The following is a 9,953-nucleotide window of genomic DNA, read 5'->3' on the forward strand; positions in this document are numbered from 1 at the left end:
GCTCTGGGCTCCCAGCGCTCCCTCCCCACCCTAACTCTGAGATCTAGAGTCTTGAGCAGTGGTGGTGCTCTCCTCCACCCTATCTCTAAGATCTGGAGGCCTGTCCCCCTGGGAGTCTAGATTCTTGGGGGACATATTGGGGCGTGGACAGTGCCCGACTGCGGCTGGTCAGTGCTGACTCTGGGGCATGGGAGGGAGGCTGGGAGAGACCCACATCAGAGTGGAAGTTCCCTGAGGCAGCAGAGCCACACCCCCTGTCTCTCTGGGCAACCAGAGGAGGTCACCCATGAGTAAAGGAATTGCCCAAGGTCACTCACAGACCCGGGAAACTTTCAGGGTGGGGCTGACTTAGAGAGCTGAGACTTTGACCCAGAATAAGTGTTTCACGGGGGTCAAACAGAAACCAGCTGAAATAAGACAGAACCACTTATCCCCACCACACCAGATAGGGCCCCAGTCTCTCAGGCCACAAAGCTGTATGTGCCCTCAACAAAGCCCCAGGGGAAAAATCAAAGGGAATAAAACAACCATGGGTCAGAATAATTGGAAAAACTCGTAACACGAATAACCAGAACAGATCAAACCCCCAAGGAAAGATATGGTGGATGTAATTAAAGATTCCATTCATAAGCAACTGGCTGAGATGTCAGAAATCGAATTCAGAATTTGGATTGCAGACAAGATTATTAAAATGGAATTAGGAATCCGAGGAGAAATTGAAAAGTTGTCTCAAGAATTTAACGAATTTAAAGACAAAACCACCAAAGATTTAGACACTGAAGCAAGAATTTGCAGCCCTCAAAGATATGAAAAATACAGTAGAATCCCTTAGCAACAGAATGGACCAAGCACAAGTAAGGATTTCTGACATTGAAGATAAAGCCTTTGAATACTCCCAAACTCTCAAAGAGGAAGAGAAATGGAGAGCAAAAATGGATCATTCTCTCAGAGAGGTCTGTGATAACTCAAAGAAGGCAAATATCTGACACAGAGGAATTCCTGAAACCGATAAAGTGGCCTCACTGGGCACAGAAGCCCTTCTGCATGAAATTATGAAAGAGAATTTTCCAGACATGCCTAAAGAACCTGAAATTCAGATAGCAGAAAGCTTCAGAACCCCAGCACGACTCAACTCCAATAAGACATCCCCCAAGCATATCATAATTAACTTCACTAAAGTTAATATGAAGGAGAAAATCCTCAAAGTGGCCAGGTGAAAGAAAACTATTACCTTCAAAAGGAAGAACATTAGAATGACTGCAGATCTCTCTGCTGAAACTTTTCAAGCCAGAAGAGGGTGGTCACCGACTTTTAATCTCCTAAAGCAAAATAACTTTCAACCCCGGATCTTGTATCCAGCTAAACTGAGTTTCATTTACAATGGAGAAATGAAATACTTTAATGACATTCATATGTTGAAGAAATGTGCCATCACCAAACCAGCTCTTCAGGATATTCTCAGACCTATCCTCTATAATGACCAACCCAATCCTCTACTACAAAAGTAAACTCACTCAGAAACTTCTGATCAAACTCCAACTTCCACAATGGTGAAAGGATCAAAAATGTCCACTGGACTTTTGAAAAACTCGATACCCAAAATTTCACAAAGCTTGCCAAAATTCTCCATTAATGTGAATGGCTTAAACTACCCTCTTAAGAGACATAGGTTAACTGACTGGATACAAAAACTCAGGCCAGATATTTGTTGCATACAAGAGTCACTTCTTAACTTAAAAGACAAATACAGACTCAGAGTGAAAGGATGGTCATCCAAAATTTCAGGCAAATGGTAACCAGAAAAAAGCAGGTGTTGCAATTTTATTTGCGGATACAATAGGCTTTAAACCAATAAAAGTAAGGAAGTGTAAGAATGGTCACTTCATATTTGTTAAGGATAAGACTCAATATGATGAAATTTCAATTATTAATATCTACTCACCCAACCAGAATGCACCTCAATTTATAAGAGAAACTGTAACAGACATGAGCAACTTGATTTCCTCCAACTCCATAATACTCAGAGATTATAACACTCCTTCGGCAGTGATGGATTGATCCTCCAACAAAAAGCTGAGTAAAGAAATTTTAGATTTAAGTCTAACCACACAGCATTTAGATTCAGCAGACATCTACAGAACATTTCATCCCAACAAAACTGAATAAACATACTCCTCATCAGCCCACGGAACTTACTCCAAAATCGATCACATCTTAGGTCACAAGTCTAACCTGTAAATTTAAAGGAATAGAAATTATTACATGCATCTTCTCGAACCACCATGAAATAAAACTTGACCTGTGTAACAACAGGAATCTGCATACTCATACAAAAACATGGAAGTTGAATAACCTTATGCTGAATGATAGCTGGGTCAGAGATGAGGTCAAGAAAAAAATCGCCAAATTTTTGGAACAAAACGACAATGAAGACACGAACTATCAGAACCTCTGGGACACCGCAAAGGCACTTCTAAAAAGGAAATTTATTGCACTGCAAGACTTCCTCAAGAAAACGGAAAGAGAGGAAGTTAGCAACTTAATGGGACATCTCAAGCAACTGGAAAAGGAAGAATATTCCAACCCCAAACCCAGTAGAAGAAAAGAAATAAAAAAATCAGAGCAGAACTAAATGAAATTGAAAACAAAAGAATAATACAACAGATCAATAAATCAAAAAGCTGGTTTTTTGAAAAGGTCAACAAAATAGATAAACCTTTGGCCAACCTAATCAGGAAAAAAAGAGTAAAATCTCTAATCTCATTATTCAGAAATGACAAAGACAAAATAACAACAGACTCCTCAGAAATCCAAAAAATCCTTAATGAATATTACAAGAAACTTTACTCCCAGAAATATGAAAATCTGAAGGAAATTGACCGATACTTGGAAGCATATCACCTTAGCCAGACTTAACCAGAATCAACTGGAAATGTTGAACAGGCCTATATCAGGTTCGGAAATAACATCAACCATACAAAACCTCCCCAAAAAGAAAAGCCCGGGACCAGATGGTTTTACGTCAGAATTCTACCAAATCTTTGAAGAGGAATTAGTACCTATATTACTTAACCTGTTCCAAAAGGTAGAAAAAGAAGGAAGACTACCCAACATGTTCTTTGAAGCAAACATCACCCTGATCCCCAAACCAGGAAAAGACCCAACAAGAAAAGAAAATTATAGACCAATATCGCTAATGAATATAGATGCAAAAATATTCAACAAGATTCTAAGAAACAGAATCCAGCAACATATCAAACAAATCATACATCATGACCAAGTCGGTTTTATCCCAGGGTCTCAAGGCTGGTTCAATATACGTAAATCTGTAAATGTAATTCAGCACACAAATTAAAAAACAAAGACCATATGATTCTCTCAATTGATGCAGAAAAAGCTTTTGATAACATCCAACATCCCTTCATGATCACAACACTTAAGAAAATTGGTATAGAAGGGACATTTCTTAAACTGATAGAGGCCATCTACAGCAAACCAACAGCCATTATCATATTGAATGGAGTTAAATTGGAATAATTTCCACTCAGATAAGGAACCAGACAAGTCTTTCCATTGTCTCTATTGCTTTTTAACATTGTAATGGAAGTTTTAGCCACCACAATTAGGGAAGAAAAGACGATCAAGTGTATCCATGTAGGTTCAGAAGAGATCAAACTTTCATTCTTCGCAGATGATATGATTGTATATCTGGAAAACACTAGGGACTTTACTACAAAACTCTTAGAAGTGATCAAGGAATACAGCAGCGTCTCAGGTTACAAAATCAACATTCGTAAATCGGTAGCCTTTATATATACCAACCATAGTCAAGTCGAAAAAACAGTTAAGGACTCTATCCCATTCACAGTAGTGCCAAAGAAGATGAAATATTTGGGAGTTTATCTAACAAAGGATGTGAAAGATCTATATAAAGAGAACTATGAAACTCTAAGAAAAGAGATAGCTGAGAATGTTAACAAATGGAAAAATATACCATGCTCATGGCTGGGAAGAATCAACATTGTTAAAATGTCCATACTACCGAAAGCAATATATAATTTCAGCGCAATCCCCATTAAAGCTCCACTGTCATACTTTAAAGATCTTGAAAAAACAATACTTCATTTTATATGGAATCAGAAAAAACCTCGAATAGCCAAGACATTACTCAGAAATAAATACAAAGCAGGAGGAATCACGCTAACAGACCTCAGACTATACTACAGATCGACAGTGTTCAAAACATCATGGTACTGGCACAAAAACAGATAAGTAGATGTCTGGAACAGAATAGAGAATCAAGAGATGAATCCAGCTACTTACCGTTATTTAATCTTTGACAAGCCAATTAAAAACATTCAATGAGGAAAAGATTCCCTATTTAACAAATGGTGCTGGGTGAAGTGGCTGGCAACCTGCAGAAGACTGAAACTGGACCCACACCTTTCACCATTAACCAAGATAGTCTCTCACTGGATTAAAGATTTAAACCTAGGACATGAAACTATAAAAATACTAGAAGAGAGTGCAGGGAAAACCCTTGAAGAAATTGGGTTGGGCGAGTTTTTCATGAGAAGGACCCCCCGGGCAATTGAAGCTTCTTCAAAAATACACTATTGGGACTTGATCAAACTAAAAAGCTTCTGCACAGCCAAGAACACAGTAAGTAAAGCAAGCAAACATCCCTTAGAATGGGAGAAGATATTTGCAGGTTATGTCTCCGAGAAAGGTTTAATAACCAGAATCCACGGAGAACTCAAACTCATTAGCAAGAAAAGAACAAGGGATCCCATCGCAGGCTGGGCAAGGGACTTGAAGAGAAACTTCTCTGAAGAAGACAGGCACACAGCCTTCAGGCATATGAGAAAATGCTCATCATCTTTAATTATCAGAGAAATGCAAATCAAAACTACTTTGAAATATCATCTAACTCCAGTGAGACTAGCCTATACCACAAAATCCCAAGACCAGAGATGTTGGCATGGATGTGGAGAAAAGGGAACACCTTTGCACTGCTGGTGGGATTGCAAATTAATACATTCCTTTTGGAAAGATATATGGAGAACACTTAGAGATCTAAAAATAGACCTGCCATTCAATCCTGTAATTACTCTACTGGGCATATACCCAGAAGACCAAAAATCAAATCATAATAAAGATATTTGTACCAGAATGTTTATTGCAGCCCTATTCATAATTGCGAAGTCATGGAAGAAGCCCAAATGCCCATCAATCCACGAATGCATTAATAAATTGAGGTATGTTTACACCATGGAATACTATGTAGCCTTAAAAAAATGGAGACCTTACCTCTTTCATGTTTACATGAATGGAGCTGGAACATATTCTTCCTAGTAAAGTGTCTCAAGAATGGAAGAAAAAGTACCCAATGTACTCACCGTTACTATGAAACTAATTTAGGACCTTCACATGAAAGCTAGAAACCAGTTATAACCTAAGAATAGGGGGAAGGGGGAAAGGGAGGGGAGGGATGGGGGAGGTAGGTGGAGGGAGGGGGATTGATGGGATTACACCTGCGGTGCATCTTACAAGGGTGTATGTGAATCTTAGTAAATGTGGAATGTAAAGGTCTTAGAAAAATAACTAAGAAAATGCCAGGAAGGCTATGTTAACTAGTGTGATGAAAATGTGTCAAACGGTGTATGAACCAAGTGTATGGTGCTCCATGATCATATTAATGTACACAGCTATGATTTAATAAAAATAAAATAAATAAAGTAAAATAAAACATTTCTTCACTGCAATGAAAATAATCAACAGAACAAAAAGGCAATCTATGGAATGGAAAAAAAAATGTTAGCAATCATATATCTGGTAAGGAGTTATTTTCCAAAACATATAATGAATTCCTACAACTCAATAGACAAACAAAACAAAATACAACATTTATTAAATAGGTAATCTTTTCCTCAGTGCATGCTTTTGTTTGGTTTATCAAAGATCAGATGGCAACATATCTCTGGGTTCATCTCTAGGTTCTCTATTCTATTCCATAGATCTGTATCTATATATATTTTTTTTTTGTGCCAGTATAATGCTGTTTTGATCACTATAGACTTGTAGTATAACCTGAAGTCTGGTAACTTGTTGCATCCAGATTTGTTTTTATTTATTAGAATAGTATTGAAGAACAAAATTATTTTACCACAAGGACATTTGCACCAGATTGTTTATTGCAGTTCAGTTCACAATTGCCAAGATGTGAAAGAAACCTAAATGCCCATCAACCCACGAATGGACTATGGTATATGTGTACCATAGAGTAGTGAACGAAGTGTATGGTGCCCCATGATCATATTAATGTACACAGCTATGATTTAATAAAAAGAAAAAAAGAAAAAAAAAGAAAAGATGGAGACTTTACATTTTTTGTGTTTACCTAGATTGAGTTGAAACACATTCTTCTTAGTGAAATATCTCCAGAATTACCTTGAAAAATATCCAATGTATTCAATACTACTATGAAACCAATAAAGAACTATGTACTCCCACAAAAGAAAAAAAAAACACAAATATACTCTAGCAAGGGTGAAGGAAGAACAGGGAAAGGGGAGGGTAGAAGAGGGAAGGTAATTAGCAGGATCTCATCTAAGGTGCATAATGTGAGGGTGTTCAGCACGTCACCTGGGTGAAGGGTTCAACTACAACTTTAATTTCAACTTAGGATTGAAAACAATGTAACTTAAACATCTGTACCCTCATATTAATTTGTAATAAAAACTAAAATAAAATAAAAACCCAAGCTATGGTATCTATATACCATGGAGTACTATTCAGCCACTAAAAACGATGGTGACTTTACATCTTTTGTATTGACCTGTATGGAGTTAGAGCAGCACAAGAATGGAGAAGCAAGAATCCAATGTACTCAATTCTTATATGAGGACAATTGATGTTAATACATGATTGGGTGTGGGGGAATGGGGCAGCGGAGAGAGGGAAGGAAGGAGGGGGCTGGAGGCCACAGTGTGACACATATCTTGGGGGCTGGACACAACCTAACAAATGCAAGCAGTATAACCTGGACTTTGTACCCTCAATGATTCTCCAACCATAAAAAAAAAGAAAACAACTCAATCATAAGGTGGACAAAAGACTTGCACAGATATTTCTTCAAAAATACATATAATTAGCCAATAGATTTATGAAAATATGTTAAATACCATTTATTATCAGAAAATACAAATTAAAACCATAATGAAGTATCACCTCAATTATGTTAGGATGGCTATTTTATATGCACGTGTGCGTGTGAGAGAGAAAAGAGAGAGAAACATAGCAAGTATTGTTAAAGATGTGGAGATATTAGAAATTTTATAAAATGTTGGTGAGAATGTAAAACAATGAACAGCTATGGAAATCAGTCTGAAAGTTTCTTCCAAAATTAAAAATCTAGCTGTCAGGCTGCCATAGGATACACTAACTCAGTTTTTATTATATATTCTAAATAACTAAAATAAGCATCTTTTTATTAAATCATACATTATGCATTAATATATAGATCATACATATAACACATACATATACATACATATAATAATGCAGTCATGGGGTACAATATGCTGGTTTTATATACAATTTGAAATATTTTCATCAAACTGGTTAACATAGCCTTCATGGCATTTTCTTAGTTATTGTGTTAAGACATTTATATTCTACATTTAGTAAGTTTAACATTTGTTACTTTGCCTAACAAATGCAAGCAGTATAACCTGGTTCTTTGTACCCTCAATGATTCTCCAACCATAAAAGAGGAGGGAGGATGGGTGGAGAAAGGATAAGTGGTGGGACAACACCTATGGTGCATCTTATAATGGTACATGTGAAACTTACTAAAATAAGCATCTTAAAGCAATATACACTGCGATGTTCACTGCAGTATTATTTACAACAGCCAAGATATGAAAACAACCAAAGTGCACATCAACAGACAACTGAATAAAGAAAATGTGGGCTACCCAGGTAATTGAATATCATCCAACCTTAAAAAGTAAGAAAATCTTTCTATTTTTGACAACATGAATGAATCTGGAGAACAATATGATAAGTTAAATAACCAGTCATAGAAGGACACTATTGCATAATTACACTTATATGTAGTATCTATAATAGTCAAACTCAGAGAAACAGAGAATACAATAAGATTTTCAGGGACTGGCAGGCTGGAAGATGGAAAGTTTTTGTTAAATAGGTATAAAGTTTTAGTTACACTTGAATGAATTTTACAGTTCTGCTATACAACCTAGTACTTACAGTTAACAATATGGTATTGTGCACTTCAGAACTTTTTATCACAAAAACCCACCTGAACAAAAGTAAAAACAGAGACACAAGGACCTTTAGAAGCATGGAATATGTCTATTACCTTGATTGTGTTGATAGTACCATGGATGCTTCCACATGTCCAAGTTCTCCCATCTCCCTTCTTAGTGCTCTACAAAATAAATTATTTCTCCACTGCAATGTCAACTGTTTCAGGTCACTGTCTCTTCTCTGTGAAGCAGGCCGTACAACTTGGTTCGGCAGCAACACTCATCAAATTGTACGCATTAAATATGTGCAGTTCCTTGTATATAAGTTATGTCACAATAAATCTGTTAAAGAATGAAGGATATATAAAAAATAAGAACCTAGACCATAGACCCAGTTAAGAGGACCCAATGAAAGGATAGAGCTGCCCAGATTAAAGATAGTTGGAGTCTCTTGGAGCCAGGGCTGATATCTTGTATCTGCCTTGAAATCAAAGGATTCTGGACACCTGGGACCTAAAGAAAAGGAATAGGAATCAGGTTGGATAAGGAAGCACCAGCTTAGGTGTTTCATTAGTCACTCTGAAGGTAAAGTTTACCCCTGAGGTCCTTAGGCATTGAAGCAAAAGACAATCTCTACACCCAAGGGGAGAGGGGTGGGACTCCTATTGCATGTGGTCTTACTTTCATTCTTATGGAGTCTGTTTAGAATTTAGCTTACAGGAAGTCACTGGGCCTACATTAGAATAGGTAAGGGGTAGTTAAAAGGGAATCCCAGTGTTTTTCAGTTGGCAATAGGAATCCTTTTCAGCTGAAGTAAAACAATTCAAAAGTGTCAAACTTCTTAAATTATATCAGAACGCAATTCAGAGAATTTCTCAAAGTATTCACTACCCACTTCAATTTTTCCACCTATAGACACCTGCAGATAACTGCTTATATGACTGTATCAATTGAATAATAATATTTCATAAACTCATAAAAAAAATTAAACTTGATTAAAGAATGCCTAAGTTCTGGGCAGTGCTTGTGGCTCAAAGGAGCAGGGCACCACCAGCCCCATATACCCAAGATGGTGGGTTCAAACTCGCCCCTGGCCAAAAACTGCAAAAAAAAAAAAAAAAAAAAAAAAAGAAAGCCTAAGTTCAAAGAAGTGGCTCACAAGATATTATTTTATGATGTGGACAAGGCTTGACTTTTTCTATAGTCTTCCACAATCTCATCCAATACTTTTATCAGTATAAATCATCAAGAATTTATATATTCTTCATTTTGGTTGCTATTTATCAGTGAATGGGTATATTTTTCACTGTCATTATATTTAATGAGATCTATGTCCCTGACTAAATGAGTGATTATCTCTATTTATTGTAAGTAGCATAGTTTACATCAAATAGAGCCCACAACTCTTCATTTTAATGATATTACTAACAGAAGAGAAAAGACCAACACAGACATTTTTTTATGTTTAGGTAAATCTCCTATCCAGGTAGCTGCTATTCTTTAAGCTAGTTACCATTGCTACAAAAGACTGTACATCTTACAAGGGTATATGCGAAACTTGGTAAATGTGGAATGTAAGTGTCTTGGCACAGTAACTGAGAGAATGCCAGGAAGGCTATGTTAATCAGTGTGATGAAAGTGTGTCAAACAGTCTGTGAAGCTAGTGAATGATGCCCCATG

The sequence above is a fragment of the Nycticebus coucang genome, chromosome X (genome assembly GCF_027406575.1).
Source record: "Nycticebus coucang isolate mNycCou1 chromosome X, mNycCou1.pri, whole genome shotgun sequence".
NCBI lineage: Eukaryota > Metazoa > Chordata > Mammalia > Primates > Lorisidae > Nycticebus > Nycticebus coucang.